The following is a 12,155-nucleotide window of genomic DNA, read 5'->3' on the forward strand; positions in this document are numbered from 1 at the left end:
GTGAGTTTTGTCTTGTGTGAGTTCTGAAGAAGGCTTGTGAATGTATGAGCACCAAGGCAGCCATGCTTCAGGAGAGATGCATTGCCACATCATTCTTCTGCTGCAAAATATCTTGATATGTGCAGACTTTAGATATCTTCTGGAGCGGTCAAAATAAATTCAGCCACAGATGCTGAAAGAGGTGGTCTGAGGAGGAAAAAACAGTTTAGATAGAAAATCGTGTGAGAATGGGTGCTCTGTGAACATGTATACTGATGTAGCTGTGCTACCAGTCACTGTATTTTGTACAGATTGTTTTTACAGTATGAGGACAAGGTAGGTTTTTTTATTTTTTATTTTTCTCTTTCTTGTTCTTTCTGCAGTTCTGTCTTTACTCCTCCTCAAATGCTTTCCCTTTCTGGCCTAACATGTCCTGGGAAAATAGATAAGCTGCTCAATACGCATTAAAGCTTTATCAAGTTCTGGACTGAAGTGCCCTTCAGTGAGAATGCCCAGGTGGATGCAGCCCTCTTATCTGAAATACTGAGATAAAACAGGACAAGAAAAGCAGTCTTCAAGGGGCTAGTTACCCAAACAGTTAAGATCTTTATAGGTCAAACCCAATACTTTCTGTTTAACTGAAGAACAGATAAATATCAGTACAATACCTGCAGTGCTGGTGTTTATTTCTTATGAGCACTTGACTCAGCATTGCATCAGGTAGAGCTTTTGCATAGCATTTTTTTTTAAATGTACATTAATATGTGCCAATTTAATATGTGAAGAACAAAGGTATGGATGATGAAGTGAAACTGTTGTCTGTTAGTGCAGCTTTCTACAGAAATACAGCTGGAATAAGGCAAAACGTTTCTCACAGTTTTTTCCCATATTTGATCATGAGAAGCAACATATATTCCTAAATCAGGTATTACTTTAGCATTTCTATTTACTTTTTTTTTTTTTTGGTCAGCAACTCCTTCAATCTCATAGTACATCATTATGAAACCTATAGCTATGCTGTCATCAGACTTGCAAAGCATTGTAATTTGTATGATGCTTATACACTTGTCAGATCTGTCATATATGCCATAGAGAACAGATAAAACATCAATTTTTGAGACTGAGAGAGAAATGGCAACTAAGCCTTCAGGTAGAAGACCAAGACATGGAAAAAGAATGAAAAAGTGACACATTTTACAAAACTATTGTTTAGTTGAATTGCCAAAAGTTGCTCAAGAATTTTGCAGTGTAGACTATTTGGATGATAACGACATCTTTCATGATGATATTTACAAACTGATATATATGAAGAATTTAACTAGCTGTACATGTGTAATAGTGACTCTAAGCAATTCTACATTATTCCAGGTAAGAATCACAGAGTCATTGAATAATAGGTTGAAGACATTGACCCAGTGTTCAGCAGTAGTCTAAAAATAAGTAGACCTTTAGAAAATAATAGGAAAAGAAAGGAGAAAAAAAAAGCCATTGTTATGCCGTTGCAAAAAACTTATTTATGTAAATACCATATTAAATACTATCCATCATATAACAAAAATAACACAAGGTGACACAGAGGGAGAAGACAAGAATGATTAGTTAGATGTGCAATATGGCTTCCATTTGAGGAGAAGGTAATTAGATCCATTAGAATGTAAAACAGAGGACTGAGGGAAGATCAGACAGTATCCTGTAAGATCACAACCTGAATTTTTGCGGGTGAAGAGGGAATACTTCTGCAACATTGCTTTAACTGCTTTGTAGTTCCTACCTACTGAGATATATTCAAAGATTATGTTTGTTTGTTTTGGTTTTCAAGAGAAGGAATAGTTTCTAATTGCACAGTGTCGTGAATCTCTACCACCTGGAGCTTGAGTTATAAATGAGTTCAAAAGTGAATTTCAGAGTTGTAAAGGATAGGTCAAGATCTATTTTTTCAATTAATAAGTTAACTGCTGGTGACTAGAAGGATATACAGGAAGAAAGATCATATTATGTAACTCCTTATCCTGCAACAAAATTGGCTGCTTTCAGAAACTGACTAGATGAATTTTTATTCTGATGTTGTATGATTATCACTATATATGTTTCTCTGACAGCTTTTGATGAGGCTAATATTAAAAATCATTTCATGAAAAATTAAGGTTTTATACCTGTTCCACAGAATAAAAACAGTGGTGACCTGTTCACCAACTAGATTGTAGCATCTCTCGAAGAAAAGCTGAGAACTCAAACTCCATTTAGCAGAACCAAAAGAAAGGAGATTGATTTATACAACTTACTATAGTACATTGCACATGAGCATGTAATCTATACTAGTTAAGCATAGCTCTTTCTCCAACGTAAACACATTTGTTGCCTGTTACTGTACCCATAATAATAAGACTACAGCTATACTGACTGATAAATATCATCATACATGTTGAATCCAGTAAGACATCTGAGATGGTCACAAACCAATTATTCTTCCACATCACGAAGTAAGAGGGTCACTTTCTACAGATTGCTCTAATAAGCATGCTTTTGTAGTGTCACATATTTCTCAATAACATCCTGTGACAAAGAGTAGCCTCTTAGATACCCATCAGTGATACTTCCCATGGAGAGTGCCATGGCTCCTGGTTTGGTAGGTCTTCAGCCACTTGTCACAGCTCAGAGATGAACATTGTGAAGAGTAAGAATATAAACATGTTATTGACCTGATAAAAGGAACTAAACTTGTGAGGGGCCTGGAATAATTGCTGAAATTCTGACACTACTCAACATCATATTTAGGGTTAAATGTCATTGCTATGAGGTTCATTTATTAACAGTTGCAGTTATCTCTGAAAACAAAACCAATCAGATGGTTCTGCCTGGAGAAGATGTCTTGGGAGATTTCTCCCTGTCTACCCTTCAGATTTGGTATCTTGGTACCAAATTTCAGGAAGAACAGAACATAGGGAAATTGAAGAACATAGGGAAATGCAAGGATTCCACTGGAGCTATATGCAGATGAACCTCAGGTCATGTAAAATGTCATGTAAATCATGCACAGTCATGTAAATGTCGTACACGGTTATGTAAATCACTTGGGTTTGCTGATTTGGGGTACTTCAAGGTCCCACGTAAGAGAATGAAGATGAGAAAATTATAACCCTTCCTCAGTTTCTTCTTCCCAGTGAAAGATGACCTCCTACTTCTCACGTCTTTATCAGCTTTTCTGTAAAAGTCCTCACTCTTCTGGAGATACTCCATCTACCTCCTTCAGTGCTAAATGAGTCATCTTTACTTAATGGAGCACTTATATTCACCTCAACATTCATCAGTGTCCTTCATTTAATAAATGCAGGATAAGCTAAATTTTAAAGTAGATTACATTTGGGGCTTTAGAACACTCAAGCTATCTGACGTCCTGCAGAAATAGTTCCTATGTGTATTGCAGAGATTGCAGAGGAAGCTCTCAGAAGTTCCGATTAATATGTTGAAAATAGTGCATACAAGTCATGGGGTAGTTGGCAGTATCATCTCTACTTTGGGGTACCTTCAGGGTATCATCATTTCATAGTGTAGAATCGCTTAAGGCCGTCAAATAGTAGAGTGCTTATTTTGAAATAGCTTCTATCGGTTCCACAGAACACAACCAGAGGTTTGGTCTGTGGGACTTGAATTCATAGATCACATACTTTTTGCCATGATCCTCCGTGGACTTTTCACCTGAAGTTTTGATTATCCTTGTTAATAAAGCCTGTAAGGGAGGGATAGAGGTTGCTGAACAGTTCTTGTGAACAAAAGTCATTCACATGCACTAGACTTGAACTACCAACATACAAGTGTTGAGTCAACAGTTATTCCCATCTGAAGGCAGTTGTTTCACTGTTCTCATAACATGAATTCACTATTTGAATGTATGGCAAGCTCAGCAGATAGCAAAAGCCTTAAGGACTGAAACTGTGCTCAAAGGAACAGTGTATAAAGAAGAAGAATAGAATAGTTTTTTTTTTTGAAGTGGACACTGTAAACATGCAACTTATTCTAGTTTATCTATGTTGTAGCGATGTGGGGATTGATTGGCTTGATTTTTATTTTTATTTTTTAACTATGGTAGCTTACATTTTGTATGTAGATTTTTTTTAGTTGGAAAGCATTTTTTTTTTCCTTTAGAATGTAGGAAAATGGGGGAAAAAGAAAGCCTTTCATGTGAATATCTCAAAGTGAAAATGAAGGGAAGCTAAAATGCAGTGCTTTCAAATAAGACTAGAATTTTCCGTGCATGACATATTCAGACCTGAAAAAATGATGAAGGCAAACTTATCTTTTTATGTTAAGTTTTAATTCATTTATAGAAAGCTTTCTTCTCCTAGCTATAATACTATGGATGACTTTGAAATGGGATATCATTGAGTTTCAACCCTGTATGAGATCAGCTGTAAGAAAAAATGTAGCTTGAAAATGAAACATTTTCAGTGGTTCTTCCCTGGGGATTATACTTGTAGATATCAAAAAGCTATTGTTAATTCTTTAAAACTGTCCCTTAAAAAAAAAAAAAAAAAAAAAAAAAAAAAAAACCTTCGTAAACTCTGTCTCTAGTATTTGTCATTAAAATTTTGTCACAGAAATATTAATACTCTTTCCTGATTAGCTAGAATTTATTTTTTTGGACTGTAAATGTGAGAATTGTCCACTACATGGTTTTACGAATTGTATGTTATAGTAGATAGGTTAGTTTAATGTAAGCTACTCCAGTAAGCCATCTTACTGATCGTTGTCATCTTCCAGATAGAGTGCATAAATTTGAATTTTATACTGCTTCAGTTCTTTGTGGTGTTTTTGAAAAATTATTGACTGAGATGTTGATTTAGATGGCTTCTTTCTTTCTCTCTTTCTCTCTCTCTCTCTTCCTCCCTTCCTCCCTTCCTTCCTCTTTTTACTTTTTTTCTCCGAATAGTCTAGGTTGTTGTGCTTTGTACTCAATACATTAAGAGTTTGCAACTGAACGTAAGGTTCTGTATATGCATACATCATAATTCTTAGGAGCTATCGCTTGTTTTCTGTGGAGAATTTTGTGTATTGTGAAGGCACTTCCATTTCTGTAGTGAAATGTTGCTGCTGTTGACAGCACGTGTAACTGTATGATGCTAAAGATGAATGACTCTTTCACTTTACTGTCTTTCAGTTGCTGATGAGGAATTCAGGCAAAAGATGCAGATTATTTCACCTGATGTGGTGTAGGCTACATACACTTTCCAAATTAGTCTTTTTTTTAACAGCATAATTTTAGTATATTATAAAGGCTTGAACACAGTACTAGCTGAGATAGAATTCTGTCCATGTGCAATAGATAACTCTTTCTGCAGGTATGAAACACATGGCCAGTAGAGGAGTATTTATGTATTTATTTTTGTATAGCAAGATGTGCTTTATTTTTGCAAGGTAAGGTATATCTGAGTCCTCTCTTGCGTTTATCTAGATGCCTACCCCAAGTGGAAAAGCATACCGATCTGATCTCTCCTTAAAAGTAACGTAATTAGGAAATTCCATACATTGACTACATCTTGTTCTACCTCTGTTATCCTTGTGTATCAACTGCAAGTCTAAGAGCTAAAAAGAAAAGTTAAGGCTTGGAAAATAGCAGTCAGCTTCCTGAAGAGGAAATCCTAAATCAAGTTAAAATTCAAGATCTTATCATAGATGCATTGAGCTAATGTGTTTTAGTCTGGATTATTTTATTTGTATGAGGTCTTTGCCAGCATAGCAAGAAACACAGAATTAATAGTAACAAACAAAACAATCTAATTGTAACTGTATTAGTATTCATAGGAAAATGTGGATTTGCTAGGAATTTTAGTTAGGTTTTCCTATTGCACACAAAGATTATAATTGTCCAAAGTCATTGAATTGATCTTTTATGTGCAAAGAATGCTCTCACCAAGTTGAAAATGTATCTAGACTGTTTTAAAGTATTTTTTTAATGTGTGAAATCATTACAAAATGTTCTCAGTGTTGTTGTTCCCTTTGAACTTGTACTTTAAACATTTTTTATAATGCAAATTATATTTGGAATCAATCCATAAAAACATAAAATATCGTCTTTTATAGATAAAGGTTGCAAAGATAATTGACACCAAGTGTTACATTGCATTTCATTTCAGACAGTGACTATTTTTTAAGTGAAGTCCCACCATGGCAGATAATGCAGATGGTGTAGTTCAAATATTGGTATTGCAAAGCAAGTTTGACAGCATGTTGTACTCAGAATAACTTGTCACACATTCCGTTGTGCAATGTTATTCACTGCTTCCCTTGCCATCTTAAGCAAAAAATGATTTTCTTTGCATTCAACACATTTTTGTTGCTGCTGGGTTGTTTTATTAAGGTCATATCTTGTGTACTCTATGTATTTTAATTTCAAATTAAAACCAAACTGATCAGTTTAGGAAAAGTATCATGTTTTGTGATTGCCACTGATAACAGGGAACTGAACTGGAGTTGGACGGGTGTTGTCTCATCCAGTCCACTGGTTTTGAATACAACTTGTTAGCCATCTTTTAAAATCAGTTTTTATGAAATATTATCAGTGGTTTATAAAGTGTCTGGCTAGATAGCCAAATCACTTTCACAAGTAAGAAAATTTTTGAAACTGTAAAGTGTGTTTATTCTTTCTTTGTATATTCAGTTGGTGGGTGTTAAGAGGTGTTCGATGAGCAGTGGCTTTTCTTAGTCATGCAGTTTCTTGTATGAGGAGGAAATGGGCGCTTGTCTGTAAGATACTTGTACAAACTATTGCATGTGGTTATTACTTCATGGGAAGGGTGGAACAGCTGGCCTTTCTCCCTTGTCTTATGTGGAAAACATCCTCTGTCTTGGATGATTTAAAATAGACTGAGAACATTACTTCTAAGTTGTATTTGGACATTATGCAGTACGACCACGCAGAACACAAAGCAACTAGTGATATTCTTTTCACTATACAGTATTAATAAATGATGGATTGCAATGTTTAGTTCATTGACCATCAGAGCTGTATAATCAGTCTGTTCTAAGTATAATGATTTGCAGATGACTGTACAACGATTATATTGAAAAGCCCCAAAGATGCCCCCATATACATGAAAGATTGTTCTCAAGTGCCACAATCTGCCTTAGGTTGAAAATGGCATAACTTAGAGTACAGGTAATATGAAGCTTGTACTTGTAGTTGGTTTCCATGCAGAAAACCATAGGTATTTGACCTTTTGATTTGTATTGACTTTTTTTTTTTTTTTTTTTTTTTTGTTCAGTTACTCTTCTAGCCCCTTGGAAAACAAAACAGCCTCATGGTACAAGGGGCTCTGTGTGATCCAGATGGTGAGACTTACGAATTCCAATTGTAATTCTAGACTGCCTCTGACTACCAGCCAGGTTTTCCAATCCAGTTTGTGGTACCATGAGCAGAAACAGCATATATTTGTGCTGCAGGCATGTTGTGTTCAATCACAGTCAACAAGTGGGGTTGGGAGTAGAGATAGGGATAGGGATAGGGCTAACACATGGAGACAAGGGGGATAAAGAGAGTAGGGAGTTAGGCAAAAATGCGAGGAGGCCTGCATGGATGAACAGTGTTCTTAAAACTCAGACATAAAAGGGAGTATACAGAAGGTGGAAGCTGGGACTGGTAACCTGGGAGGAATACAGAGACATTGTCCATGCATGCAGATATGCAGTTTGGAAAGCCAAAGCCCAACTGGAATTTAATCTGGTGAGGGATATCAAAGGCAAGAAAAAGGGCTTTTCTAAGTACATAACTGGGCCAAGGAAGACTAGGAAAAATGCTGGCCTGTTGCTGAATTACAGGGGCCCTGCTGACACAGGGCATACAAAAGACTGAGGTACTAAATGCATTAGTTGCCTCAGTCTCTACTAGCAAGACCAGCCTTCAGGAATCCGTGGACCCAGAGACTGGGGAGAAGTCGGTGGAAAAGTATCATGTTAAAGAAGCAGTCTGGACATACATAAGTCCATGGAAGCCAATGGGATGCACTTGTGAGTGCTGAGAGAGTTTACTGATGTCCTGTCAGGGCCTCTCTCAATGTTTGCTGAATGATCACGTTGACTGCAAGAGGTGCCTGAGGACTGAATTAACTGTAAATATTATCCTTATATTCAAAAATGGCAAGAAGGATTCAGGGAGCCACAGGCTGGTCAACCACACCTCTATCCCTGTTAAGGTGATAGAGGTGATAGATAATCCAGAAAATCATTTCCAGGCATGTGAAGGGCAAGAAAGAAATCAAGAGTAGTCAGCATGGATTCTGAAGGGAAAGGAATCCAAGGGGATGTCATACTTGACCAACCTCATAATTTTATGGTGAAATGGCTGGCTAGGTAGACCAGGAAAGAGTGGTGGATATTGTCTACTTAGGTATGGCTTTCAACTTTTTCTCCTTTGATATCCTCATAGAGAAGCTGTTGAATTGTAAGCTGGATGGGCAGAGTGAGGTGGACTCAGACCAATTTGATGTTGGTAGTATAAGGACAAGAAATATAGATGTTTTGAACATGTTCTCATCATTTCAACTCTCATGTTTACTTCAGACCTCCACACTTGGGACACCTGAGAAGAGAAGTTTTGCCTAGAGTGGAACTCTTCTTTTTTCAGGTGAAGCCTCTATCAGCTTAAAAACCAGCCTAAGAAACTGAGTAGTCTTCTGGAATATGCCCCTGTGACTGAGACTAGGAAATAGATGAGTGGAACAAACAAGTTCTACTTCATTTTGGGAGCATCTTACAGAATTTGTTCATGCCATTCAAGTTTTGTTGCCACTGAAGCCTAGTGATGGTAGACTCAGCTGTGAGCCTTGAGATGAGAAGTATTTAAACATGTCTTTATGACTGCAGTGGGACTCGAGCAAATGTGTAGAGTTCAAGCATGTTTTGCTTTCTTCAAAGTGGGACTCTGCAGAAGATCGTATTTCTGATGTTTGTGTGAGGTGGGTCAGTGGAGCAGCCTGGTCATGAGCCAGGGTTGTGTTTTCCCTACTGGATTAATTGCACCTCTTTGTAATGTAAAAATGCTGTCATTCTGTGCTGTACTTTGTCTTTTTTTTTTTTTTTTTTTTTTTTTTTGGGTGTGTGTGAAACAGAAGATATTTCTATGTGATCAGGATGTGTTTTTCCCCATCTTAAGGTTTCACATGAATATATTAGTCCCCTTTCCTAGTGTAGTCTCTCCAGTGCCCCCCCAGTCCCAGGAGGTTTCTGGGGAGCCAGGAGCCATCTGAAGCACAGGCCAGCAGGGGTTGCTGTAGGAGTAGGAGATAGAGAAGATGTGCTGCCTCCCCTTTGGAGAAGCCCTCTTTGTGGGTATGCTTCTGCTGCCCTCTTGTACCACACCCAAGCTTGCTTGGGCTCGGCAGTGGCTTCCCAGTACAGAGTAGGTGTCGTTGCTTACTCACGGCTCTGTATATATTGTATGTTCATAAACATTATGTTTCCTCATTACAGTGCTGGAATTAACTTCCTAGTTCATGTTTTGGCTCAATAAATTTTAAATGCTTTTTTGTATTTATTTTTTTTTTCCGTAAAATTGGACAATGGCATTCATAATGCTTATTTCCAGATGCCCTTAGATTATTATTTTAATGTCATTTGTCACTCAAGAACTTGCTGGCTTCCTTCAGGACTGGGACTTAATCGAATTGGGAATGATTAGTTGCATCCTTTTGATTGAACGTTGAGTTTTTTTCCTTAATTCCTCTGAAATCACCATTAGCTATTTTGGCTGCAGTTCTGCATTCTGTTGAGGCAATACTACATTGTAAATCAATATCTTTTCAAAAAGACTGCTGTAAATTGCCTAGATAGCATATGCATGGTTACTTTGGCTGCAATGCTGCTGCAGAGCTTGGATAGTCTGCCTTTCTGGGAACTCCACAGGCAAGTCCATCATATATTTAAAAAAAAAAAAAAAAAAAAAGTGGTTTTAGAAAGAGCATGGTATTGCTGCTGAAATTTAGACAGAGGAATATAGTACCCTTGGTGCTCATCTGTACCTTTTATATTTTATTCCACTGGGATTATGATGTCTTTAGGGATTTCTTTGTTTTCTGCTTTAGATTTCCCCCTTTCTTAGCTGTAGTACAGCCGTACCGTTTCAGCTTGCTAGTGCAGAAAGATGTTGTGAATTCATTCAGTTGCTGAATGAGCCCGGCCTGACTGCAAACACTAACATTGCCAGAGACATGTCAAAGAGTTGCCGGTGAATCTAACCTGATTGAGGCAACAGTAAAACGGTAAGATGGGGCTTGCTTAAATGTCTGGGATTAATCGAGTGCTGGGGTTTCCCGTTTAAACCTGCAGCCTAGTTATCACATGCTTCCAACTTGAGCAGGATTCATTCTGTGCATGTCAGGGTGGGTTTTCTTTGGAATGCTTAAAATCCAGGCAGAGGAAGGCGGTGGGAAGCTGGGGATGCCACATGAGACCTCTCAGCAACCACCCTGGTGAGACTCCCCGGCAGTGTTGCCTGCGGTTTGTAAATATCAGGGAAAAGGTAGGAGAAGGCTTAAAAGCAATGCTTTTCTTGCTATGGCTTTGTATTTCTCTCTCGGCAGCCTTATTTATTATTGTATTAAGAGGATAGTATGAGCAATTTTTTCCAATATATGCTTGGCTGAATGCCCTCTGGGACGAGTGAGTGAAGGACGTGATCAGCCACTTTCTCATCTCTGCTAACAAGTCTGTGCATCTTGCTAGATTTGAATAAATGCCTTTATCAGAAACAGATTTGCTTGATATAGGAAGATAAAATTAAAACGATCCCTTATAAATGCAGACTATATCATGTTTGTCAGAGTATCCTTTTGCCTTATGAACCTCTGTAATTATTTTATTTCTGTCACATGCTGTCTTTATTTAATAAAACAAAAAGCGAGGTAGTGGTTTTAAGTAGTCATTCTTGAACGCTTATGTAGGAGTGTGTTGGTAGCATTTTGGATCTTAGTGTAATATTTGAACCTGCATGAGAGCTTAGGGAAGCAGCATGTTTAGGAAAAGAGAGGAGGGAAAAAGCAGTTATGATTGGTACAAGATAGAAAGATCAAAACATGATCATTGTATGGAATAATTTGAAATATTTTTGATGACTTAACTGACAGCTACTGTGTTTCAGTTGTTAGTGAAGCCATAGATTAATCTCAATAGAAATCCAGTGGAATTGAACAAAAAAAAATATATTTCACCGTATGTTCTAGCACATAAAGCAAACCAACTGTGGTAGTAATGGTAGACTGATGAAATATGTTTTTTGCTGTTAATGATTAAGGGTAAAAGCTGAGGAGTTTTATTTGTAGGGGTGCATGTTTATGCTTTATGCAGCATGTGAATTATAATCCAAGAAGAAATCAGTTGTATATCAACATGGGATCAAATAACTAGTTTGACAGCAGTTCCTGCTTGTTTTTTTCTGTACTTGCCAATTAAGGTGGTTTTTTTTTTTTTTTTTTTTTTTTTTTTTTTTTTTTTTTTTTGTCACTGAATACTATTAAAGGGGAAAGATTCAGTCCTATCAATTGTTTTCTGAAGTTATTATTTTACTGGAGCTCCTTAGTAAAACCAATTCTTCTCTCATGTGTGACACTATATGTACTGCAGTGTAAGTGATGTGAAGTGGGCTGTTTCACACTGTATACAAACTTAATTTGCATAGTTTTGTCTCAAAAAGTAGAGATGCTTCTTTTGTTTGAGAATAACCTTAAATGCTTCTATTACAATAGCTGCAAGTGCTTTTTATGGAAGTTTTCTTTTGCTTATACCATGAGACCTTTTGCAAACCTTTAGTGCATTTGTCATTGTTTGATACATAGAAGTAATCCAGCCACTTGAGCTTGCTTTTACTTTGTATAAGGAGTGAAACTCCAGAAGCTCTTATGAACGTAAGATTTTTTAAAGCAAATTTTAAATTAGTGTATTTCTTAGTGATGTGTTTTCATTCACTGTTGCTTTCCCCCTAGCTTTCTTTCTCAAACAGCTTTTTCTTCCCAAATGCTAAAACCACCAGCTCTATTCATTGTGTTACTACTGTCTCTGGGATTCTCCTATTTTAGCTTTCTGGGCTTAAGAAATCAATAATGCTTTGGAAATTTTTTGATGCTAAGATTCATTAAACACAAATGTCAAGTAAATTAGGGGAAAAATAACATATAATATGGAAAACGTGA

At 37.0% G+C, this 12,155-nt stretch overlaps 1 protein-coding gene across 10 annotated transcripts in view; it reads left to right on the top strand.

Annotated features, from left to right (window-relative positions):
* The window catches only part of CDK14 (cyclin dependent kinase 14), a 327,735-nt gene that overhangs the window by 54,442 nt on the left and 261,138 nt on the right, over positions 1-12,155 (top strand). The window contains exon 1 of one of the 10 annotated variants that reach the window (XM_040545760.1): positions 10,096-10,229. The exons of 8 other annotated variants lie outside the window; for them this stretch is intronic. The gene's annotated coding sequence lies outside the window, so the exon portion shown is untranslated. Of the gene's footprint in view, positions 1-10,095; positions 10,230-10,469; positions 10,490-12,155 lie in introns of those variants that run through there. One more of the 10 variants, XM_040545758.1, reaches the window with a different exon arrangement.

This window comes from Cygnus olor, chromosome 2, assembly GCF_009769625.2.
Source record: "Cygnus olor isolate bCygOlo1 chromosome 2, bCygOlo1.pri.v2, whole genome shotgun sequence".
In the NCBI taxonomy this organism is placed as follows: Eukaryota; Metazoa; Chordata; class Aves; order Anseriformes; family Anatidae; genus Cygnus; species Cygnus olor.